This window comes from Periplaneta americana, chromosome 1 (genome assembly GCF_040183065.1).
Source record: "Periplaneta americana isolate PAMFEO1 chromosome 1, P.americana_PAMFEO1_priV1, whole genome shotgun sequence".
In the NCBI taxonomy this organism is placed as follows: Eukaryota; Metazoa; Arthropoda; class Insecta; order Blattodea; family Blattidae; genus Periplaneta; species Periplaneta americana.
In genome coordinates this window covers 4,205,583-4,232,500 of record NC_091117.1, presented here as the reverse complement: position 1 = coordinate 4,232,500, position 26,918 = coordinate 4,205,583, and the positions used below count along the sequence as shown (strand labels likewise).

At 36.1% G+C, this 26,918-nt stretch overlaps 1 protein-coding gene and 1 long non-coding RNA gene across 2 annotated transcripts in view; both read left to right on the top strand.

The window, feature by feature from the left end:
* Appl (amyloid-beta-like protein) overlaps positions 1–26,918 on the top strand; it is a 592,304-nt gene that overhangs the window by 24,530 nt on the left and 540,856 nt on the right. The window lies entirely within an intron of this gene.
* LOC138699600 (uncharacterized) overlaps positions 8,440–26,918 on the top strand; it is a 123,765-nt gene continuing 105,286 nt past the window's right edge. Inside the window, exon 1 of the long non-coding RNA XR_011332048.1 lies at positions 8,440–15,965. This is a non-coding gene — a long non-coding RNA (uncharacterized lncRNA). The remainder of the gene's footprint in view (positions 15,966–26,918) is intronic.

Here is a 26,918-nt window from a genome sequence, read left to right as displayed (position 1 = left end):
ACTAATCATGTTGAACTGCTGCCATTCAGATCGTTCACTATACGTTTTGCATTTCTTTTGTTTATTTACCAAACTCCCCGAGAAACGATAGCCTACGAATTTGTCGGGATTTCTAATGAACGTCAGTGTATATGCGCTATTAAACTGCAATAAATAATCAAATCCAAAGACACATAGGGTTATATATGCTACATAACGCTATTCAGCGATAATTTGGGAACCGATGTTTCACGGTAATTTCATTTACGATGTTTCCCGGACTGTAAGACGAATGTCAGATAATATGGGGAATCCTCGGCCTCATCTGCCAAATACCATCTCGCTATCACCAATTCAATCGACGCTAAATAACCTAGTATTTGGTACAGCGTCGTTAAATACCCAACTAAAGAAGTACAATTTCTGCACTATTTTTTTTCTTATAGGAGGGGTTATAAATAAGGACTGACGCTGATTCTGCAAACAAAGTTCCTTTAAGGTTCAGTTTCGCAACTTGTGTAGGTACATTATTTCAACAGCGACATCTTACGTAATATTTGTGGGTGTCAGCGCTGTATTAGCCTTTTGTGTTGTAGCAATGCTGTGTCACAGACAGAATTCTTCGCATTTCGCATATTGTGATAGAATGAAAGTGGCGCGTAGGATGAGCTGTATCGGCAGATGTAATAAAACTCTTTCTTCTGAGGCATACAATCCCGGATATTTCGAAGAAACTGCAGAAAGCAATACTATGGTGAACGTGCACATCTAGTACTGCAGTCTTCGAGTGGTTCAAGATCTGCAAAGAAGGCTAACTTTCCAGGCCTGTTACGCAGGCGGACCGGGTTCGAATTACTGTCTGGCCTGTGTCATTTCCGTCAGAACTCCATTCCGTCATCATTCCATAAACGCCGACTGACGACGGACGGAGGGGCTGGCCTAGGGGGTTGCCTGCTCGAAACCTGGGTACTCAGCGAACATTAATGTAGTCAGCCGAAGTGGATTGGGAATGCGCCTAGCTCGAGGTTAAGCGCAGTAGATCTTCTGAGGCCCGTAACACACTTGAAGAGTTTTCGCTAGCGAGAAATGTGTTGCGAGAAAGAGGCGAAGAGCCTTCCTCCACACACTTGGCGAGTTCTCGCTATCACAGATCACACCTCGCTATGATTATCTATGCACTGCCTTCATGCAGAAAGCATTTTTCTGATTATAGTAATGACTCGTTGGGGGAAATATTATAGGTTATGTATTTACGTATATTGTCGTACTTAAATATATAACCTGTAAGTATATTGTCGTACTTTACAAATTACGTACGAACGCTGTGTTGAATCTGAGTATTCAGATGATGAGGAAATGGAGTTACATGAACATATTTTGTTAATGAAAAGAAGAAGTAGGCCTAAAATTAAAGTCAGAAATATCTGAAAATCACATTGTATCTTACGAAAATAAGGGCGAGTTTTGGACACTGGTTTCGATTTGAATGATGATACGTTTAGGCATTATTTCAGGTTGAATGGACCACAGTTTTTTGCCACTCATGATATGATAGAGGATTCTTTGCTATATTCTGATTAAAAATACATGAACTGTTAAGACATATACTGGGTGTTCAGTTCAAAATGTGTCTTGGCTCGCTGTATGCCGTCATGTGGCTAGCTGATGAGCCTAGAGAATTCAATCTTCCTACACTTCCGCAGCTCAGGTGTATAATCTAAGAGGCAGAGAAGTTGGCTAGCAAGTACGGCGTTCATTCTGAAGAGTACGTGCCGATACGTACGGTAACGCCGGTAGTGGCAGGAATGTGAACTTTTTGGAAATACGTACTGTCGGGATATGGGGAGGGGGTTAAGACGATTACTTACTTATTTGTTGACATTAACTTCGACGGTCAACATGGACACGGAGCATTTGATTTGTGTTGTGGAATGTTGCCGTACGCAACCGATGATAACAAATACCCTGCGTACGACTTGCCGGCGCAAAACACAGTTCGAAAGAGGTTATGGTAGCACACAGACTGTACAGACCGCCATCTGTTGCTACGACGTTCAAGTTATACCGTACACGTTCTCAAGTTCAGATTGAAGAACGCCTTAAATAATAGGCAACTTCTCTAACATATAAGTTGAAACTCGCTTCAAATCGGTGACCCAACAACAGTGACGTCATGACACACTTTGAAATGAACACCCAGTAGATACATTATTTAAAATGTTTAATCAATACTATTAAATCTCATCAAAATAAAATATAGCCCTATTTATTTTCAGATAATCTGATATTTGTCTCCAGATTTCTTCTTTAAGTTTCGTGTTTTTATAGTTTTCATCCCGTGTATCATATAAACAGGCATACGGGTGACATCGTACAAGTTCGATAAGTTTCTGACTGCAATTACAGCCATCTTTGCTCATATTCAAATAAAAACAATACAATTCATCGCCACCTGTGATATCTTTTTCTACATTCATTCGTCATAAAGAGTATAAATACCAAACACCTTTGATAAATGTGTCAAGAAAATTCGCTGAGCTACCGATTCCAGCGAGAAACTCGCGCGAGGTTTTTGCCTCGAACGAGAATCTCTTCCAGTGTGTGGACGTGCATTTGAATCCATGTTATCAATCTTTAATTTTCTCGCAACACATTTCTCGCTAGCGAAAACTCTTCAAGTGTGTTACGGGCCTAAGTCTCAGTGCTGATTCGTAGCGCCCCCCTCCCCCTGCCGCGTCTGTAGCTCAAGTGCTAAGACGCTGGTATTCCATGTCAGGCGGTCCGAGTTCGATTTATGACGACGTCGTGACGGAATCTGTGATGGACAAAGCATGCGTTCAGAACAGAATTAACCAAATATCTACATACTCCTCATATGAATTGTTTATGCTTATGAATTCAACGTATCCGTTTTTTGCAGAGCCACCAGTGTAGCTACAGAGTCGCTTGCATGCTGGTTAGGGGCATGGGTTCGATATCACTTGGGCTATTACCTGGTTGTGTTTTTTTCCGAGACTTTCCCAGCCGTAAGGCGAATGTCAGCGAATCCTCGGCCTCATCTCGCCAAATACCATCTCGCTGTCACCAATTTCATAAACGCTAAATAACATAGTAGTTGATGCAGCGTCGTTAAGTAAGGAACTAAAAATAAACGAGTAGTGCAATATAGATAGGTCTATTTCTGTCAGATGCGTTTCCAATTCACTGCGGGCTAAAGCAGGGAGATGCAGTATCACCTTTACTTTTTAACTTTGCTCTAGAGTATGCCATTAGGAAAGTCCAGGATAACAGAGTTTGGAATTGAACGGGTTACATCAGCTGCTTGTCTATGCGGATGACGTGAATATGTTAGGAGAAAATCCACAAACGATTAGGGAAAACACGGAAATTCTACTTGAAGCAAGTAAAGAGATAGGGTTGGAAGTAAATCCCGAAAAGACAAAGTATATGATTATGACTCGTGACGGGAATATTGTACGAAATGGAAATATAAAAATTTGAAATTTATCTTTTGAAGAGGTGGAGAAGTTCAAATATCTGGGAGCAACAGTAACAAATATAAATGACACTCGGGAGGAAATTAAACACAGAATAAATATGGGAAATGCCTGTTATTATTCGGTTGAGAAGCTTTTATCATCCAGTCTGCTGTCAAAAAATCTGAAAGTTAGAATTTATAAAACAGTTATGTTACCAGTTGTTCTGTATGGTTGTGAAACTTGGACTCTCACTTTGAGAGAGGAACAGAGATTAAGGGTGTTTGAAAATAAGGTGCTTAGGAAAATATTTGGGGCTAAAAGGGATGAAGTTACAGGAGAATGGAGAAAGTTACACAACACAGAACTGCACTGATTGTATTCTTCACCTGACATAATTAGGAACATTAAATCCAGACGTTTGAGATGGGCAGGGCATGTAGAACGTATGGGCGAATCCAGAAATGCATATAGAGTGTTAGTTGGGAGGCCGGAGGGAAAAAGACCTTTAGGGAGGCCGAGACGTAGATGGGAAGGTAATATTAAAATGGATTTGAGGGAGGTGGGATATGATGGTAGCGACTGGATTAATCTTGCTCAGGATAGGGACCAATGGCGGGCTTATGTGAGGGCGGCGATGAACCTCCGGGTTCCTTAAAAGCCAGTAAGTAAGTAAGTGCAATATGTTACAAGTCAGCGGTGTAAGCCTATGCCATGGAGGGGGAAATGAACTGGCCGCCCTTCCTCCTGGCTTAGTTACCTTATGAGTGATGCCTTATTGGTGTCACTTGTGAGGTTCAGACTAGTGTCTTGTAATGTTCGAACATGAGAGAGGCAACCAAGACATTAAAAACTTTCGTCTTATCGCCTATGAAAAACTAATCGGAAGATATGTGGGCTACTGAAATTCTTAAGCGGTTAAAACAGAGTGAAGGACAGCGAATGTTTTTATGGCAAGGTGAAACAAACCAGAGCGAACATCGGCGAATATCGAACTCCGCTGAACTCGACAAACTTGAACTTTTTGCCGGCCTGGGTGGCGCAAGCTGTAGATGCATGGAATGTCTCTACCGCTTGGTCCGAAGGGTTGTGAGTTCGAGTCCCGCCTCGTAAATGGGTGTTCTGGTTGTATTGGTTAAAGAAAGAGGAAACAGAAAAAAGACCCAAAAACGTTTTTTACTTTACTTACTTAATTACTGGTTTTTAAAGAACCCGGAGGTTCATTGTTGCCCTCACATAAGCCCGCCATTGGTCCCTATCCTGAGCAAGATTAATCCATTCTCTATCATCATATCCCACCTCCCTCAAATCCATTTTAATATTATCTTCCCATCTACGTCTCGGCCTCCCTAAAGGTCTTTTTCCCAACTAACACTCTATATGCATTTCTGGATTCGCCCATACGTGCTACATGCCCTGCCCATCTCAAACGTCTGGATTTAATGTTCCTAATTATGTCAGGTGAAGAATACAATGCGTGCAGTTCTGCGTTGTGCAACTTTCTCCATTCTCCTGTAACTTCATCCCTCTTAGCCCCAAATATTTTCCTAAGCGCCTTATTCTCAAACACCCTTAACCTATGTTCCTCTCTCAAAGTGAGAGTCCAAGTTTCACAACCATACAGAACAACCGGTAATATAACTGTTTCATAAATTCTAACTTTCAGATTTTTTGACAGCAGACTGGATGATAAAAGTTTCTCAACCGAATAATAACAGGCATTTCCCATATTAATTCTGTGTTTAATTGCCTCCCGAGTATCATTTATATTTGTTACTGTTGCTACAAGATGTTTGAATTTTTCCACCTCTTCAAAGGATAAACTTCCAATTTTTATATTTTCATTTCGTACAATATTCTCGTCACGAGACATAATCATATACTTTGTCTTTTCGGGATTTACTTCCAAACCTATCTCTTTACTTGCTTCCTGTATAATTCCCGTGTTTTCCCTAATCGTTTGTGGATTTTCTTCTAACATATTCACGTCATCCGCATAAACAAGCAGCTTATGTAACCGTTTTTACTTTAGGATTTCCTAATTTGATATACTTGTTCTAAATTTCTCAGGTCTTAGGTTCGAAGTGCGAAATGCTGAAATTCGCGTTATGTTCCTAATACAAAATTTTGTAAAGATTCTTCCACCGGAAGTGGAGTTACATGCTAACATAAGACAAATAGACGTGAGGTTTCGCAAATGCGCTTCATTCAGAGATCTGGCTGTGACAGAATGAGCAAAAGTACCGCAAACCGAAGTCCGATGGCGCTGTATTGAAAATGTGCTCCATTTCTTTATATAAGAAGCGACTCAGCATATGTGCTTATAGGCCTAATTTTCCTATAATGATGGTATGTTCGCATTTGGAACTCTGTAATTAATATTTTGTGACAGTTTTTTGGTTTTTGAAACTAATAAAACCACACTGAACATCCGATAATGGAATTTCCGCATGAGGTGAGACTGCTAAAACATGACGAGTGAGTTAAAAATTGTGGCGCTGATTTGATGTGACGGGAAGCGATGGTGTTTTGTTTCATTTTTCTGCGGTCTGTTCGTGGGTAGCCTTTCAAATGTCACACAGGAAGGCCACAGTCAATTGTTCACAATGTGACCTTGTCTATTATTGTTGGAATTAATATAATAATGTAACTTTATACATTCCCCGGAGATCTCTGAAGTGCAACTTGTGTTTTTGTTTTGATAACCCTAGCCTTTGTTCGTTTCTGATAAATTTGTTACAGTCTGGGAAGTTAAACGTGCTATGCAATTCACAGTCAACTTCAGTGTTGTGGACAAAGAGACTTCAGCAAACATAAAAATTCCAGATTTTAACGGAAATGTAGCCTTGAGTCTTGTGAAAACGCTGTGTTTCCATGGTGATGATTGTCTGAATGAGGCGACAGAGAATGGTAGCTGTAAGATAAAAAGAGAATGTGATGAAATTGTGTGATTATGTTAAAACTATGCACACACAATTTCTATGGGACTGTCTGGAGTGCTTTATATGGGAACACGTCAGTTACAAAGACGTACAGGAAGACAAAATGTAGCCATTCACGATAATTTTATTGCTAATATACCCATAAGTCTCTGACATTATTTTATGAGATAAATATTCCGTCCGCTGAAACGATGGAGTGAGTCCGTAACAGGCCACCAGGCTTAATATGTGATAGGAAGAAGAAGACAAAGGTTCTAGCACTAAGAATGAAACATTATGGTAGATACAAAATAATGGGGTAAGAGATAGGGGAGAGTTGGGTAGTATCGGACATCGGGTAATATCGGACAGTGCGTTTCTTTTATCTACCACCAGATGGTAGTACCTGAATAACATGGTTACGTTTCTGTATGGACATCACAGAAACGTAACCATGTCATTCAGATACTATCATCTGGTGGTAGATGAAAGAAACTCACTGTCCGATATTACCCGATGTCCGTGACTACCCAACTCTCCCCTAAGTGTAGTCGAGAGTCGTGCATAACCGATTATGAAACATAGAAATGATATAAATTACTGTTGAACGCCTGGCACTGTAGTCAGTATGCAAAGCTCTTCCGTCTCGCTGAGTGTCTTAGGTTCGATTTAACAGACCACATTGAGCCATGCAGGAGTTTCAAGAGCCCTTGTAAGGACGCGATTATCATCGTGTAGGCCTACTATTTAATTGATAATTCTTCTTCTCTCACTACAGTTAATAAATAAATAAATAAATAAATAAATAAATAAATAAATAAATAAATAAATAAATAAATAAATAAATAAATAAATAAATAAGTAGATAAGTAAATAAATAAATAAATAAATGAATAAATAAATAAGTAAATAAGTAGATAAATAAATAAATAAATAAATTAGTAGATAAATAAATAAATAAATAAATAAATAAGTAGATAAGTAGATAAGTAGAAAAATAAATAAATAAGTAGATAAGTAGATAAATAAATAAATAAATAAATAAATAAATAAATAAATAAATAAATAAATAAATAAGTAGATAAATAAATAAATAAATAAATAAGTAGATAAGTAGATAAGTAAATAAATAAATAAATAAGTAAATAAATAAATGAATAAGTGAATAAATAAATAAATACATAAGTAAGTAAATAATTAAATAAATAAATAAGTAAATAAATAAATAAGTAAATGAATAACTGAATTAATGAATAAATAAATAAACAAGTAAATAAATAAATAAATAAACGAATAAATAAATGAATAAGTAAATAAGTAAGTGAATAAATAAGTAAATAATTAAATGAATAAGTGAATAAATAAATAAGTAAATAAGTAAGTAAATAAATAAGTAACTAAATAAGTAAATGAATAAATAAATAAATAAATAAGTAAATGAATAAGTAAATAAATGAATAAATAAATACTGGTAAGTAAATAAGTAAATGAGAAAATAAATAAATAAATAAATGAATAAATAAATAAATAAATACGTAAATAAATAAGTACTTAAATAAATGAATAAGTGAATAAATAAATAAATAAGTAAATAAATAAATAAATACATAAGTAAGTAAATAATGAAATAAATGAATAAGTAAATGAATAACTGAATTAATGAATAAATAAATAAATAAATAAGTAAATAAATAAATAAACGAATAAATAAATGATTAAGTAAATAAGTAAATGAATAAATAAGTAAATAATTAAATGAATAAGTGAATAAATAAATAAGTAAATAATTAAATGAATAAATGAATAAATAAATAAGTAAATAAATAAATAAGTAAATGAGTAAGTAAATAAATAAGTAACTAAATAAGTAAATGAATGAATAAATAAATAAGTAAATAAATAAGTAAGTAAATAAATGAATAAATAAATACTGGTAAGGAAATAAGTAAATGAATAAATAAATAAATAAATAAATAAATAAATAAATAAATAAATAAATAAGTAAATAAATAAATAAATCATCCATCGACTCATTCATTCATTCATCCATGGATTTATTGATTGATTCATTGGCACTGATTCAGTGATTCACAGATTAGTTCATTAATTAATTAATTTATTCATTAGTTGATTGATGGATTCTTCCATTAAGTTAGTATCTGAAGAGCAAAACATATCTTCTTAAAAATGATTTATTAATGAAATAATGCATCTGCTTAGAGTAATTAAAAGGCATTAACATCTACTGTTTTAGAGATATAAATTTTGAGTTTAAAGTTTAAACGTTACAATGGAATGTATGTACTTATTTTCTCTTCTATTTAGTAAGTAATTGTAATTTATTCTATTCTTGCATTTCTTTACACACCAAATCATGCTATGCATTACACTTATTTCCTTTGCTGTTACCGTGTCCATTTCTTCATCTATATGTTATGAAGATAAGTGTAATAAAGTATGCAATCAATTGTAGGCCTATATTAAGCAAATACGTTTTTTAAGTTACACTGGTAAATATCCTTCAATTGTTACTCCATTTGTGTACTCAGAAAATATCAGTGTACTGTTCGTACCACTATTCAAGTCACACAGAGTTTGTGTGCACTCAATGTTGGATGTTTGACATTTTGTCAACCCACTTTGAGGTATGTGGATATAAATGGAAAAATTGAGTCGGTGTCTGGTAGAGTTCCTGGGTAGCTCAGTCAGTAGAGTGTTGGTACGCTTAGCCAAAGGTCCCGGGTTCGGTACTCGGCCCTGGAACAATTTTTCCCTTGAAATTATTTAGAACAATTTTTTTTTAATATTCCGATTTTTGTATTTTTATTGATTTCCATAATGCTCTTCGTGCAAAGTCCTTTTGTGTTTTATTTTATGCCACACATTTTGTTCAGGTCCTCCATTCTGAGATATGATGTGACCGAAATTATTTATTAAACTAATATACTGTTTCTATTTTTCCGTGTCAAAAGATGAAACTTGTTTTTATTTTTTCACTTTAGTGTCATCTCTTTTTTGTGCATTAATTTTTAAAGCGATGTTTTGGGCTTCTTCAGGGTCCTTTAATTTCATTCCTTTGTCTTTAAAGTTCTGGGCTATTATGTACAAAAGTCTTCAAAATCTAGATCTTCCAGCCCGTTATCACGGAAACACCCTGTGTGAATGTTATCTCCCGACTTGAGCTAGTAACGTTTCCGATTTTTAACTACTGTTTCTCTATTCATTGCGCCGTGGCAAGGTATTGTTCTCACAACAGTTCGATAGGAGTTAGGTGGCATTCAGGGGCCGCAAGTTTGTTCCCCATTGTTGTCCTGAAGCGAAGAATCCAGAATTGGCTCGAGTCCCGTAACTATGGAGAGCGCCGCAAGGATTGGGGCATTGTAGGTAACGAAATTTGTGAGCAAATAAATTGGGCTATCTGCCGTCAACAATGGCTTCCCACCAAGTTTACAACTGCTGGTCTGGCACGTTACAATAGGGTCTGGAACTTCGTAAGATTCAATCCCCGAGTTTGCGACAGTTGCCGCTATGCAGGACACCTGTGGCACTATTCCTGCGGGGGTTAGCCTGGCATGCATATTTAAGAAGTCTGGAACTAACACAGTGCGTGTTGTGTCTGTGAACACACATGGCCCGGACTGAGTCCATTGGTTGTGTTGATCATTTTGTAGCATCATGTGTAGTCTGAAGTGTTGCTTAGTAACGGAAAAGGGGGAAGAAGACAAAAGAAGAAAGAACTCTGAATAAAAATAATATGTAGACCTGTTGAAGATAATCGGATGTAAAAAAAAAGAGGTATTATGAAGACAAAAGAAGAAAGAACTCTGAATAAAAATGATATGTAGGCCTGTTGAAGATAATATTCGGATGCCAAAAAAAGAGATATTATGAAGACAAAAGAAGAAAGAACTTTGAATAAAAATGATATGTAGGCCTGTTGAAGATAATATTCGGATGCCAAAAAAAAAAAAAGAGATATTATGAAGACAAAAGAAGAAAGAACTCTGAATAAAAATAATATGTAGGCCTGTTGCAGATAATATTCGGATGCCAAAAAAAAAAGAGATATTATGAAGACAAAAGAAGAAAGAACTCTGAATAAAAATAATATGTAGGCCTATTGCAGATAATATTCGGATGCCAAAAAAAAAAGAGATATTATGAAGACAAAAGAAGAAAGAACTCTGAATAAAAATAATATGTAGGCCTGTTGCAGATAATATTCGGATGCCAAAAAAAAAAGAGATATTATGAAGACAAAAGAAGAAAGAACTCTGAATAAAAATGATATGTAGGCCAGTTGAGATAATATTCGGATGCCAAAAAAAGAGATATTATGAAGACAAAAGAAGAAAGAACTCTGAATAAAAATAATATGTAGGCCTGTTGAAGATAATATTCGGATACCAAAAAAAAAGAGATATTATGAAGACAAAAGAAGAAAGAACTCTGAATAAAAATAATATGTAGGCCTGTTGAAGATAGTATTCGGATGCCAAAAAAAAAAAAAAAAGAGATATTATGAAGACAAAAGAAGAAAGAACTCTGAATAAAAATAATATGTAGGCCTGTTGAAGATAGTATTCGGATGCCAAAAAAAAAAAAGAGGTATGAAGACAAAAGAAGAAAGAACTCTGAATAAAAATAATATGTAGGCCTGTTGAAGATAATATTCGGATGCCAAAAAAAGAGATATAATGAAGACAAAAGAAGAAAGATCTCTGAATAAAAATGATATGTAGGCCTGTTGAAGATAATATTCGGATGCAAAAAAAAAAGAAGAGATATTATGAAGACAAAAGAAGAAAGAACTCTGAATAAAAATAATATGTAGGCCTGTTGAAGATAATATTCGGATGCCAAAAAAAAAAGAGATATTATGAAGACAAAAGAAGAAAGAACTCTGAATAAAAATAATATGTAGGCCTGTTGAAGATAATATTCGGATGCCAAAAAAAAAAAAGAGATATTATGAAGACAAAAGAAGAAAGAACTCTGAATAAAAATAATATGTGGGCCTGTTGAAGATAATATTCGGATGCCAAAAAAAAAAAGAGATATTATGAAGACAAAAGAAGAAAGAACTCTGAATAAAAATAATATGTGGGCCTGTTGAAGATAATATTCGGATGCCAAAAAAAAAAAAGAGATATTATGAAGACAAAAGAAGAAAGAACTCTGAATAAAAATAATATGTAGGCCTGTTGAAGATAATATTCGGATGCCAAAAAAAAAGAGATATTATGAAGACAAAAGAAGAAATAAAAGAACATGTAAGAGAAATGTGTGTCATGAAGATGTCTGCTTAATCATTTATACTTTTCACGCGTTCCTTTATCATGTTGTGAATGACATTTTAAAGGCAGAATAGAAACATAAATTTAATCACATAACATACATACGAAAAGAGACTAGTTTTCCTTTTCTGGATTGTAAAATAATGGATGTAATTAAAATTCTTATACAGACGTTTAACTGTCTTATACTTACACGATGAATAACTTACCTCGTTTATAAGTCGTGTGTAAATTCGTGACTAATAATCACTACATACTGTTTAGAACTATGTCATAGTTCATTTTATTACGAAAGGAAGTAAAATAACTGAGATTCTTTATTGCATCGATAGTATGCGCTAGTGTGCCCCGCAAAGTTTCGATAATACAAATCTATGGTTTAAGTTATTGGATTGTCCATCCTCGATTCCTTGATCAACCATCGCTTTACAGTCTGGCATGAGAAAAATGAACAATGGCCATATAGCTAACAATGTAACCAGAATGTGAGCATAATCTGCACCGTGCCTACTTCTTTTCTCTCACTCCTGATTGGACATTGGTCATCAGGCTCTCAAGGACAAATCGCTTGTCATTTGAAAAGTGTTGTAGATAATTGCCATCAATAGAAGAACCCAGAAAGCGATGGTCTTAGACCCTACGATTCGCTTTGAGCGAGACACGAATCAGGCACTGCAGATAAATGATGACAAGCGAGCTAAATATGTACCTTGTCTTCCATACCTCAGTGAAAAATATGGCATTTCGCTTTACAACTGGGATGTTGCAGGCTTACTATTTGGAGCGAGGGGTTGTTTACCAAAATTTACGTGTAATATCCTTAAATCCTTTCAAATTCCCTTTTATGAGGTTCAGAAGATTGTGATGGAAATTCTTAAGGCCTCTCTTCAAATTCCATCTACACTATCATTTATATGTTAACACATACAGTTTTGTTTTAATGTACAAATTGAATAATTATTTTACTCGCTTCATTTTCTTTTATTTTTATGTTTGTTAATTCCGGATCCCAGTGGTCAACCTCACTTGAGGACGGATGATTTTAAATAAATATTAATAGCAGACCATTTGTGCACTCATATGCCCTTAAAGTACTGCCAACCAAGGGGAACTTGCAAGTTTTTATTCCATGAGTATCCTTAATCACTATAGATATTTGGAATGCTGAAACATTAATATCTTCTCATTCAGAAAGGAAACTTTTCAGATGAAGGTATATTTGCTTTAGTTTTAAAGGGAAGATTAATTTGTCAGCAATTTCTCAGTAGGCCTACTCATGCACACAAAATATTAAAATATATACCCTTTTCTTACTCTTAAATATGAGGAGGTGAGAAGCAAAATGGTATAAGTGCACTTAAGTTATTTTTTAGAAAATGTGGTTGAAAGTACTTCAGCTTTTGTAAATTTCGTGAAATTTTTATTTCAATTTTAATGTGTGATGTGGTTAAAATGTTATATCCCTTTGCCAATAAAATTTTAGATGATTTAACTTGCCCTGGGGTAAAGAAAACGAGAACTACCCATTCATAAATACACTCGTACAATCACCTTCCTACGAGAAAATTCTGCGAGTAAAGATACCGGGGAAGAATCATCACATAATCTCTGTTTACAATTAATTGTTCTTCTCTCTTGAAAATGAAGAATGTGATAAAAATGGAAGGTTACATTTTTATTCTTGTTAGGAAATATAATTCTAAAAAATATTTAATTCAGATTTTAAATAGCTTATAGAAATTAAAATAGAAGATGGAAGAAAAAAAAATATTTAGTTTTAAAGGGAAAATCAAGAAATCCCTAAAAACAGTGAATTTAGGGTAAATTATCCTTATTTCCCCAGATGTCATTAAAATTCCCTAGAACTAGGAATAAATGCCTAGGGTTGGTAACACTACTTAGATGTATGTTCTGACATAGTGACATAGTCCGCAGAGTATCTTGTTACGTAGTCAGTTTACGTAACAATGCAGTACGGCGCCGCTACGACGCTCGCGATTAGTTCTTAAAAGATCCCCCAGGCGGAGTTTATGTGTGTTGCGGGATGGCGGTAAAGTGAAGCATGCGAATTATTGATACAACAGCCATGTTGTTCGCAGCCCCAACATAAAACATCCACTGGATAAATTGCTTGATTTACTGCCGTCGTATCCAGGACTGCACCCATGCGTGCACGTGATTTTAAGTAAACAGCTTACCTCCCTTCTCCGAGAAGAGATAAATCAACAAACGGGGTATGCAAATAATGTACCCAAAGTTTGAGGTACGATTTTTGAGCAACTCGAGTTCGTTAGCGCCAAAACAAACAGTACTGAAATTATTATCACTCATCTGCTGTTCACGTTTCCCTAGCAACGAAGTATTTATTTATTGTTTATATACAGGGTGATTCAAAAGTCGCGCGACATAGGACATCTCCTTTATTAATGTAAGTACAAAAAATAGTTTCAAATAAATGTTTTAGATATTGGTACGTGTAGTTCATGTGCAAAATTAAAAAAAAATCGTAAGAGCCATTTTTGAGAAAATTGCAAGAAACATGTTTGCGTTTCAAGTAAAGTACCAGTTTGGTTAGGGAAAACGCATCCAAAACTGAGATGTCACATCTCTGGAGCGTACGAAACTTAAATTATAAATGTGGTTTGGGTCGCGCGCCGTAATTAATACATTGTGTTTTTTTTTTGTGTAGACAGGTGAGTAAGTGCTAGTTTCACCAGTGAACCGGGTAGCAACAGACAATGTACACAATTCCTGAGAGGGTGGAAATGGTTCTCATCCATTTAATTTAAGTTTCGTACCCTCCAGAGATGTGGCACCTAGGTTTTGGATGCGTTTCCCCTAACAAAACTGGCACTTTACTTGAAACGCGAACAAGTTTGTTGCAATTTTCTCAAAAATGGCTCTTACGATTTTCTTTAAATTTTGCACATGAACTACACGTACTAATATCTAAAACATTTATTTGAAACTATTTTTTGTACTTACATTAATAACGGAGATGTCCTATGTCGCGCGACTTTTGAATCACCCTGTATATACTGTAATTTGAACTGGTAGTCTAATGGAAATTACGGGAAAACGGCTGAACGGATTTTTATAAATGACCCCTCATTTTGAAGCTTGGAACCCAAAGTTTTCAGAAAAATAGTAGTTTTCAGTGAAATATCAATTATCCTATATTATTTTCCTATTTTCCAAAATCCATCTTTCTTCAGTTTTGAGAACTAATTGCATTTCAGCACGGCCGTGATTTCAGAATAAAACAAAACACATACTACATCTGAAGACATCTGAAGTTGGTGTACTAAAAAGTAGTGACTTTCCGTTCTTCACATATGTACGTATTACATCGTGTGATGTTGAACGTACATTTTCCCAAAATAAAAATTGTTTAAGTGGCCATCGGAGGAGGTTACTTTGTAGTCGCTCAAAATGTACGTAACTCTTTACTGCAATGCACATATTCAAGGATGATGTGAGTATCTTACATTAAATTTTAAGAGTTAATATATCTCACTATAAAATAATTGTGTATTTACATGTTTAGACATTTCCTACTTCAATGATCAGTCATTATATTTCTTGAATGCAGGATACAGGTTTTATTGTAACAGCAGTATACTGCTCAGTGTTTACATCAGAGGCATACTCCATCAGTTGCACGGCCCCTTCTCATACAGTATATACCGCGTGCGCAGTAAACCTTGCGATTCTCGTGGCAATTCCACGAAGTCTACTCATCATCCTTTCCTCATCATTCCGGTTGTCTCCCTTGGTTTTCAGAGCGCGCCTGCGGCGGCCCTCCGAAGCTGCTGACACTCTCGGCCGGCCTCCATGGATATGTCAAGCGTTGTAGCTGGTGACCCAGCAGCGGAACCCACTCTCCTCCCGACGGGAGAGGAGGTGTACACCTCAGACCGTTGAGGAGACGGGAGGGGTGGTTTACACCTCAGACCGTTTGAGGGGGAATGGTACACGGACTTGGATGGATGACGGGACTGGTCGTCAGGGTGTTAGGGGTTAGATCGGTTCGGCGGGCTTGCAACTCATCCCAAGGGGCGCACAATAGACCTCAAGCCTCACAGAGAGAGAGAGAAAAAAGATAAAGAAGGACGGAGACAACGAGAAACCCAGGAAGATGATACGTGTTAAAGATGCTGCAACGACAGCTAAGAACGTTAGATGATGATGGTTCAGGCCATATCGTAAAAATGGACACACAAATAGCCTGGGAGCCAAGGACCGACCAGAAAGGAAGCCATAGGAAGAAGACGTGTCGAAGATGTCCTTTGGTATTAGCTAATTGGTTATGAAAGGCAAAAATCGAGAGGACTGGAAAAGTCAACTTAAGGAAGCACTGAGACAAGCATGAGAATCTTTCACGAAATAGCTACCTTTCTAAGGCCCAATTGTATAAAACTCCCTGACTAAAGATCAACTTTGATCGAAGATCGAAAAGTAAACCGAGTTCAGACACTTCTTCTATTGTATAAAACTTTTCTGCGATCAAATTACCTTGGTTCAAATGCAATCTAAGTTCACGTGAAAAGGATTTGGCAACATCGCATAAACAGGTGAAATACGTGATGCGCGGACAGGTTTGTTCAGTGTTGCCAATCTAGCGACTTTAATTCTTTTTCAACAACAATTTCTTTTAACTTTTATATTGCTTAAATAGGGATTTAGTGACCTTTTTAGCACCCCATAGTGACAAAATTTAATCTTTCTTTGTCGATAATGAGAAATCTAGCGACTTTACAACTACTTTTTGGCGACTTTCCGTACACTCTGTTGGAGACACTGGTTTTTTGTGCAATGTAAATAATGGCGGACAATAAGAAGAAGGTTGACTGTTCTCCGAGTTGTTATCATGTTATGGTGTTTGATACTGCTAAACATAATAAAGCTTTATAAAACGACAATTTTCGTTTAGTAATACAGTTAATTGAAAATTTATGAATGTAGCTATCATATCCATTAATAATTAATGGTTGTTATAAACATAATATAATTATAGGTTATGTTATTTGATACTGCTGAACACGATAGAGCCTTATAAAATATAAGATTGTTTGTGTATTAAGGCAAGAAATTGAAAGAAATATATATAAATGTACCTATCATATCTATTAATATTAATAATAATGGATATTTTATCTGCACAATCTGTCACTCGTATATTTCAAACAGAAAAGAAATAACTGAACTTGGATCATCTAACTTAATCGGAGAAATTTCTTCAGTCAAAGTTGACTTTAGTTTGAGACAAATTAATCTCAGATTAGGCTTTATACAACACAAAATTCCAAGTTCAGCTGAAACAAGGATCAATTTAACCTCTGATCTAAGATTAAATGGTTTATACAATCGGGCCTTAAGGGATTTCACGGGCTAATCCTGTATCTACATTTTATTTCTTTGCCACTGTGTCTTCTTTCCTTCATCTCCCCCCCTCTGTCGTTCTTGTTTCTTTTTCTCTTACTCGCTTAACTTTCATTCGTCTTCAGTTATTAATTTTCCTGAATTCCTCGTTAACTGTGAGTTGCTGCAAGTTTTAAAATTCTAAATATCACCTGATTGCAGCCGGCACGTTTAATTGAATCCAACTCGCACTTACAAGAATTTTAATTACATCCCCGTTTCATTATTTCCATCATGTTTAGAAAATGTCCTATTGATTATTGGGAGTGAGTTATCGTTGGAGTGGCTTCATTCATCGTGGTGTTCGGAGACGCCGCACTGCGGCAGTGGCGCACGTGGAGTAGTGCGGAATATAACCTAACCTACCTGCCCTGCCGGCTCTCGGGATATCATTCATCAATTAAGAAAATCAATTCACTTGTTCTTTTGTGGGGTCGCTCATATTTTCGTTATTTTCGCTTTTCGTTCTTTTGTTTTCCTTTATTTTCCTTTTCTCGTTCTTTTGCTTTCCTTTTCTCGTTCTTTTGTTTTCCTTTTCTCGTTCTTTTGTTTTCCTTTTCTCGTTCTTTTGCTTTCCTTTTCTCGTTCTTTTGTTTTCCTTTTCTCGTTCTTTTATTTTCCTTTTTTCGTTCTTTTGTTTTCCTTTTCTCGTTCTTTTGCTTTCCTTTTCTCCTTCTTTTGTTTTCCTTTTCTCGCTCTTTTATTTTCCTTTTTTCGTTCTTTTGTTTTCCTTTATTTTCGTTTTCTCGTTCTTTTGCTTTCCTTTTCTCGTTCTTTTGTTTTCCTTTTCTCGTTCTTTTGTTTTCCTTTTTTTCCTTTTCTCGTTCTTTTGTGTTCCTTTTCTCGTTCTTTTGCTTTCCTTTTCTCGTTCTTTTGTTTTCCTTTATTTTCCTTTTCTCGTTCTTTTGTTTTCCTTTATTTTCCTTTTCTCGTTCTTTTGCTTTCCTTTTCTCGTTCTTTTGTTTTCCTTTTCTCGTTCTTCTGTTTTCCTTTTCTCGTCCTTTTGTTTTCCTTTTCTCGTGCTTTTGTTTTCCTTTTCTCGTTCTTTTGTTTTCCTTTTCTCGTTCTTTTGTTTTTCTTTTCTTGTGCTTTTGTTTTTCTTTTCTCGTTCTTTTGTTTTCCTTTTCTCGTTCTTTTGTTTTTCTTTTCTTGTGCTTTTGTTTTCCTTTTCTCGTGCTTTCGTTTTCCTTTTCACGTTCTTTTGTTTCCCTTTTCTCTTTCTTTTGTTTTCATTTTTTCATTCTTCTGTTTTCATTTTCTTTTTCTTTTGTTTCCCTTTTCTCGTTCTTTATTTTCCTTTTCTCGTTCTTTTGTTTTTCTTTTCTCGTTCTTTTGTTTTTCTTTTCTCGTTCTTTTGTTTTCCTTTTCTCGTGCTTTTCTTTCCCTTTTCACGTTCTTTTGTTTCCCTTTTCTCGTTCTTTATTTTCCTTTTCTCGTTCTTTTGTTTTCCTTTTCTCGTTATTTTGTGTTAATTTTTTCGTTCTTTTGTTTTAATTTTCACGTTCTTTTGTTTCCCTTTTCTCTTTTGTTTTCATTTTTTCATTCTTCAGTTTTCCTTTTCTGGTTCTCTTTGTTTTCCTTTTCTCATTCTTTTGTTTCCCTTGTTCTTTTTATTTTCCTTTTCTCTTTTTTTTCTGTTCAATTTTTTCGTCCTTTTCTTTTGATTTTCACGTTCTTTTATTTCCCTTTTCTCTTTCTTTTGTTTTCATTTTTTCATTCTTCAGTTTTCATTTTCCTGTTCTTTTGTTTTCCTTTTCTCGTATTTTTTGTTTTCCTTTTCTCGTTCTTTTGTTTTTCTTTTCTCGTTCTTTTTGGTTTCTTCCCACGTTATTTTCTTTCCCTTTTCTCGTTCTTTTAGTTTTCCTTTTCTCATTCTTTTTTGTTTTTTTTTTCGCGTTCTTCTAGTTTTTCTTTTCTCATTCTTTTTGTTTTCCTTTCCTAGTCCTTTCGTTTTCTTCTTTCCATGTCTTCTTTCGCTTGGTTTCTCCAGTTTCGTCTACACCCGTCTACATCTGTCCTTTCTTCTAGTTTCTCTCTCTGTTCCTTGTTTCTTTTCTCTCCCTTGCCCTCCCGCCGTTCTTGTTTCCCTCGTTTGACAAGAAGCGAGTTCACCCGCCTCGTCATTTTGCTGATATTGATTGGCGACGAGTCCTCCTTTGCTCCTCGTTTATTAGGTTATAAATCTCGTTTATTCACAGGGAAGCAACAGATTTCAAGAGATGGGTTAAAATTCTACCTTTCCTCTATCGCGGTACAGTCAACGCGTGTCTGAATTTTCCAGTCGGCTAAGTAAACGCTGCCAGCTCGGAGGCTTGTAGCTGCATGGCTATGAGAAATTGAGCAGTGCTCGCATCTACTAGACCAGTGGTTTCCACACTTTTTTGATCGCGGATCCCATTCGACACGAAAAAAGATTCACGGATCCTCAAATTAAATTAAATTAGCAGAAGCAGAATGCGTCCACAACAATGCACGAAATTAGTTTCTTTTTAAAAATAGGTGTCAAACTTTATTACTTACTTACCAGCTTTTAAGGAACCCGTAGGTTCATTGCCGCCCTCACATAAGCCCGCCATTGGTCCCTATCCTGAGCAAGATTAATCCAGTCTCTACCATCATATCCCACCTCCCTCAAATCCATTTTAATATTATCTTCCCATCTACGTCTCCGTCTCCCCAAAGGTCTTTTTCCATCCGGCCTCCCAACTAACACTCTATATGCATTTCTGGATTCGCCCATATGTGCTACATGCCCTGCCCATCTCAAAAGTCTGGATTTAATGTTCCTAATTATGTCAGGTGAAGAATACAATGCGTGCAGTTCTGTGTTGTGTAACTTTCTCCATTCTCCTGTAACTTCATCCCTCTTAGCCCCAAATATTTTCCTAAGAACCTTATTCTCAAACACCCTTAATCTCTGTTCCTCTCTCAAAGTGAGAGTCCAAGTTTCACAACCATAAAGAACAACCGGTAATATAACTGTTTTATAAAAATAGAATTGACTACCTTAACTAAAAAAAGAAAGTTGTGTATTTTATAGCAGATCGAAGATTAGCTCACGCAAGGGTGAGATCTGGTCATCTATCCTTGCCGATATACTAACTTTCACAAATATAGTTGTATACAGTACTGTACAGTCGCGTCGAGAAAAAAGATTATATTATATTATGTTATCTACGTATTTCAAAATATATATTGCCTACTGCCGATCCCCTGGTAAGTGTTGGATCAACAGCACACCTTAGGAACCACTGTACTAGACGAAGTGTTGATTTCTTACAAGACAGCTGTTAATGAGTTCGCGTCGAAACCTCGCCTCGAACTGCGCCATTAGATCTCTACAGCAGATACATATAAAAATAGCTATCTATACTGTAAGTGTGATGTTTTTATGTATACAGAAACCTTTTGTTATTAGTATTAATACCTGCAAGTTTCATTATTATCAGTTTTACATTGAGTTATTATTTTTTTTTAAAACGTTTTGGCGTTTTCAAAAAGTAGCCTATATATTTCCACAAAATATATTATAGGCCTGAGAAAAATTGTACAACATCTTTGACATGCATATAATTTAACAGCAGAGCCATAATTTGAATTCTGAATGTGTGAGTGAACTGAGTCAGTTTAAAAATGTTATTTCTTTGTGTTCGGATAGTTCCTATGTTTTACTTTTTCACAGTATTTACTTTATTCAGAACAGATACTGTGGTTTCGTTAACCATACTTTTCAGAACATGCTGTAAAAATTTGAACGTCTTAGCATGCAATTTGTTGGAGCATTATATAGTATTTGTAGAAATAAAATTGCGGAAAAAATGACTTCAACATTCGATTTTCCATCATGGAAACCAGTTTGTAATTGTGAAATATAACTACAGCGTGGATTTTGATGACAATTGATAAAATTTGGCCAACATGTACTGTAAATGAAAGGTCACTGATATTTTTGCAAAAAAAGAAAAAAAAATGGAAATGTTTCTTCATTTTCTTGAAAAATATCAAAATTTCCTAGCCACCGGCGTGGCTCAGTCAGTTAAGGCGCTTGCCTTCTGGTCTGAAGTTGCGCTCGGGCGCGGGTTCGATCCCCGCTTGGGCTTATTACCTGGTTGGGTTTTTTCCGAGGTTTTTCCCAACCGTAAGGTGAATGCCAGGTAATGTGTGGCGAATTCTCGGCCTCATCTCGCCAGATATCTCGCTATCACCAATTCTGCCCATAGAACATCCCACTATTCATCCTCTTTTACTGTCTCAGTTCCCCGTGAATGGAATTCTCTACCTCAGAAGATTAGGGGCTGCCAGACAATAACCACTTTCAAGAAAAGGCTAAACGATTTCTTACGGGCGCAGTCAAATTGACGTTATAATTGTGATCGAGCTTAATAATTCAATTTTATTTAGATATGACTATCATTACTATTATTATTATTATTATTATTATTATTATTATTATTATTATTATTATTACATAATTATTTTATGGTGTTGTGAAGACGAAAAGAATTGTCATTGTATTATAGTAATTATGTATTATATTGTCTTGAATTTGTAGTATTGTATTGCTTTGAATTGTATTGTATTGTATTGTATTGTATTAATTATATTATATTCATAGCACTGTAGTAATTTTCTATCATACTGGTTGAGTGGAAGAGAAGGCCGAATGGCCTTAACTCTGCCAGTTAAAATAAACCATTATTATTATTAATCTCATCGACGCTAAATAACCTCGTAGTTGATACAGCGTCGTTAAATAACCAACTTAAAAAAATATTTCCCATCTCCTCCCGTAAACTTGGTAACGTGTGTGTCTGAATATACGACTGACAGAATGATATATCAGCACCATTTAATGAGCAAAGTACACACCTGACTTGAAGAGTTACATGAAGGCTCTTCTGATTTAGACATTAACCTGTATTTATTTGAAGTACGAACTTCACATATACCTATGCTCAGAAATAAAAGACTATCACGATTTTCACTGAAGTGGTTTGAACGCCCGTCAGTGATGTGCCAGACCGACTGCTTCATGATAACTCGTGTGCAGTGGAGAAAATGAGGAAGGACGTTTCACTAGTGTTGTGTTACACTTGAAATAGTGGCACACGCGTTCATACGCTTCCTCTTTGAATCATGTCCTCCATCATGCCAGACGACTTAACTTCTCTTGTTGTCCTCGTTGCATTAGTTGGCCTTGAATCCAAGGTCCGTGGGTTCAGACCCTGGTCGTATGTTTGTGTGTTTACGTATTAGCGTCGTGCTATGTTCGGTTAAAGTTTGTCGATTTTTGCGAAGTTCGATGAAATTCGCCGATGTTCGCTCTGCAGGAGAAAGCCTGTCGCCTTTGTTCCACCTTGTTACAAAAATATTCGCTGTCCTCCTCTTCCACCCTTTCATGTTTTAACCCCATAAGGATTTTAGCACGGATCTTGCGATTAGTTTTCCATATGAAATAAGACGAAGTTTGTAATGACTTGGTTGCCTCTCTCATGTTCGAACATTGCAGGACACTGCTATGTATGTGTGTATGTATGTATGTATGTATTTTTTTAGTTGGTTATTTAACGACGCTATATCAACTACTAGGTTATTTAGCGTCGATGAGATACGTGATAGTGAGATGGTGTTTGGCGAGATGAGGCCGAGAATTCGCCTTAGATTACCTGGCATTCACCTTACGGTTGGCAAAAACCTCGGAAAAATCGAACCATGTAATCAGCCCAAGCGGGAGTCGAACCCGCGCCCGAACGCAACATCACAACGGTAGGCAAGCGCCTTAACTGACTGAGCCACGCCGGTGACTGTATGTATGTATGTACAGACGTGGACAAATTATTAGCAAATTGACGATTTTTGTTATGTATTTGTACAAAATTTGACTTTTCAATTTATACTACAGTTGGCACTTTTGCATATTTTTATCATTATAATAGACAGAAATGTCAACTGTAGTCCAAATTGAAGAGTCAAATTTTGTAGAAATATGTCATAAAAATCTTCAGTTTTACTAATAAATAATTTGTCCACATCTGTATGTATGTATGTATGTATGTATGTATGTATGTATGTATGTATGTATGTATGTATGTATGTATGTATGTTACAGTATCAGTAATTTTTTAACTATGATAACCACTTAGTATTATAATTACGTTTACTGGTGCTCTTGAAGATAATCGTTAGAATACTAATTCCCTGCAGCTATCACCTTTAAATATATTTTTCCTCCCATTTACTCTTTACTATGAATTGAAATTTAACTAGTTCTTTTTAGTTACGATTTTTAAGGGCATTACATCGTTTTAAAAGCGCTGTGTTTATCATTCCATAAATTTCTTAAGTTTTCAGTACCTGGGCAAATTAAAACTATATGTATGGCATCATCCTTCTATCTGCATAGGGAGCAGATACCCCTTTCTACCTGCTATGTATACTTTATTGATCATGATTTACATCCGAGGACTTCAGTTGTAAGCATACTTTTTTTTAGGTATTTAAAGCCATACTTACTTACTTACAAATGGCTTTTAAGGAACCCGAAGGTTCATTGCCGCCCTCACATAAGCCCGCCAGCGGTTCCTATCCTGTGCAAGATTAATCCAGTCTCTATCATCATACCCCACCTCCCTCAAATCCATTTTAATATTATCCTCCCATCTACGTCTCGGCCTCCCTAAAGGTCTTTTTCCCTCCGGTCTCACAACTAACACTCTATATGCATTTCTGGATTCGCCCATACGTGCTACATGCCCTGCCCATCTCAAACGTCTGGATTTAATGTTCCTAATTATGTCAGGTGAAGAATACAATGCGTGCAGTTCTGTGTTGTGTAACTTTCTCCATTCTCCTGTAACTTCATCCCGCTTAGCCCCAAATATTTTCCTAAGCACCTTATTCTCAAACACCCTGAACCTATGTTCCTCTCTCAGAGTGAGAGTCCAAGTTTCACACCCATACAGAAGAACCGGTAATATAACTGTTTTATAAATTCTAACTTTCAGATTTTTGGACAGCAGACTGGATGATAAGAGCTTCTCAACCGAATAATAACACGCATTCCCCATATTTATTCTGCGTTTAATTTCCTCCCGAGTGTCATTTATATTTGTTACTGTTGCTCCAAGATATTTGAATTTTTCCACCTCTTCGAAGGATAAATCTCCAATTTTTATATTTCCATTTCGTACAATATTCTGGTCACGTGACATAATCATATACTTTGTCTTTTCGGGATTTACTTCCAAACCGATCGCTCTACTTGCTTCAAGTAAAATTTCCGTGTTTTCCCTAATCGTTTGTGTATTTTCTCCTAACATATTCACGTCATCCGCATAGACAAGAAGCTGATGTAACCCGTTCAATTCCAAACCCTGCCTGTTATCCTGAACTTTCCTAATGGCATATTCAAGCGCGAAGTTAAAAAGTAAAGGTGATAGTGCATCTCCCTGCTTTAGCCCGCAGTGAATTGGAAAAGCATCAGATAGAAACTGACCTATACGGACTCTGCTGTATGTTTCACTGAGACACATTTTAATTAATCGAACTAGTTTCTTGGGAATACCAAATTCAATAAGAATATCATATAATACTTCCCTCTTAACCGAGTCATATGCCTTTTTGAAATCTATGAATAACTGATGTACTGTACCCTTATACTCCCATTTTTTCTCCATTATCTGTCGAATACAAAAAATCTGATCAATAGTCGATCTATTACGCCGAAAACCGCACTGATGATCCCCAATAATTTCATCTACGTACGGAGTTAATCTTCTCAAAAGAATATTGGACAAAATTGTATTTCAATTTCGTCCCGATCATTTCTATTTGGCCTATGTACATTTAGTAATTGCGCAAAATAGTTTTTCCATCTGTTTAGGACTGATGGAGAGTCTGCAAGCAAGTCACCATTCTCATCCTTGATCACGTTTACCCTTGGCTGATATCCGTTCTTAAATTCCTTTATACCCTTATATAAATCTCGAATGTTTTTATTCTTACTATTTGTTTCTACCTCATTCAGTTTTTCCTTCAAGTAACCTCTCTTTTTATTCCTAAGTGTACGACTTGCTTCCCGTCTTTCATTGAAATAATTATCTCGCTTCTCCTCAACTGGATCCTGTAAGAATTTCAATTTTGCCTGTTTCCTTCTTTCTACTACCATGCAACAATCTTCATCAAACCACGGTTTCTTTTTCTTAGTTTCATAATAACCTATGCTGTGCTCAGCTGCAATTTTGATACTATCTCTGATATTTTCCCACACGCTATTAACATCTAATTCTTTCTCAACTTCGTCGGAACTTTCTAAAGTGGCAAACCTATTCGAAATTTCGACCTGATAATTTTGCTTAGCTTCCTCGTCCTTTAATTTCAAAATATTGAATTTAGTAATATTAACTTGCTGCTCTACTCGCTTGGCTACTGATAATCTTTCTCTTAATTCTCCAATCACCAAATAATGGTCAGAATTACAGTCTGCACCCCTGAAAGTTCGAATATGTACTATACTAGTATGTCTCCGTTTATCTATCAAGATGTGATCTATTTGGTTGTGTGTCAATCCATCTGGAGAAGTCCAAGTATATTTATGTATATCCTTATGGGGGAATGTTGTACTTTTGACAATTAAATATTTCGATGTGGCAAAGTTGACTAATCTAACTCAATTGTCACTACTAATTGCGTGTAGGCTCTCTTTTCCAATAGTTGGTCTAAAAATATCCTCCCGTCCTACTTTAGCATTGAAATCCCCCAATAAAATTTTCATGTGATATCTAGGGAACTGATCAAAAGTATGTTCCAATTCCTCATAGAAGCTATTCTTTATATGGTCGTCCTTCTCTTCTGTAGGGGCGTGAGCATTTATAACTATGATGTCGCACCATCTACCCTTAAGTACTAAATATGATAACCTGTCACTGATAAATTCGACCTTTTTTACTGCTGATTTTATTCTTTTATGAACAAAGAATCCTGTTCCTAATTGGTGATTATTGTTTCCTTCCCCATAATACAACAAGTAATCTCCTATTTGTGATATGCCATTCCCATCTAACCTAACCTCTTGTACTCCTACGAAGTCTATTCTATATCTAGCTAGTTCTTTTGCTACTAATGTTACCCCTCCTGTTCTATAAAGACTAGTTACGTTCCAAGTGCCAAATCTCAAAACCTTATTCCTTTGCTGTGGTCGTGCCAGAGAATCAGTCCTATTCCGAGGCTTATTATAGGGATACGTAACAAGCTGTTTTTTACGGTGATGGGTTGTTAGCCCTTCGCCCAACCCCCAAGCTGGAGGACCACCCCTTATCGGCTGTCCACGACTGCTTATTCAATATATTCGCAGCTACCCTCCATATCTAAAGCCATAATAATTATTATTAATTGTCCATGTTAATATAAGACCCTGTTACACCTGCGTCTTGCTAGAACTATAATGCAATTGAGAGCAAACGTGTAGTAGGTTTGTAGGGCGTGAACTTGTGAGCCCAGTTACAAAGCTGTGCAGCTTATGGCGATCTCCAGAATTTTAAGAAACCCTTCGCAGCCGTCCTTACTTGCTGAAAGTTGGGCAAACTCTGTGTTAGACAGTTTAATGGAGTCACTCGAAGTAACAGAGCGGTGCAGACGGTGTTGCGAGGTGGTAAAGTTTACTCTACGTTCCGTGTGAAGTATTGATTGGTTCACCTTTCCATCGAGGTACGGGGGGGGGCTGCCCGCGGCCTTGCCGGCCACCCTGTTCGGTATCACTGTCAACCACAAACAGGCTGATGTGACGTCAGCTTTGCTTAACATACAGTTGTGTGAGTTTCCAAGTC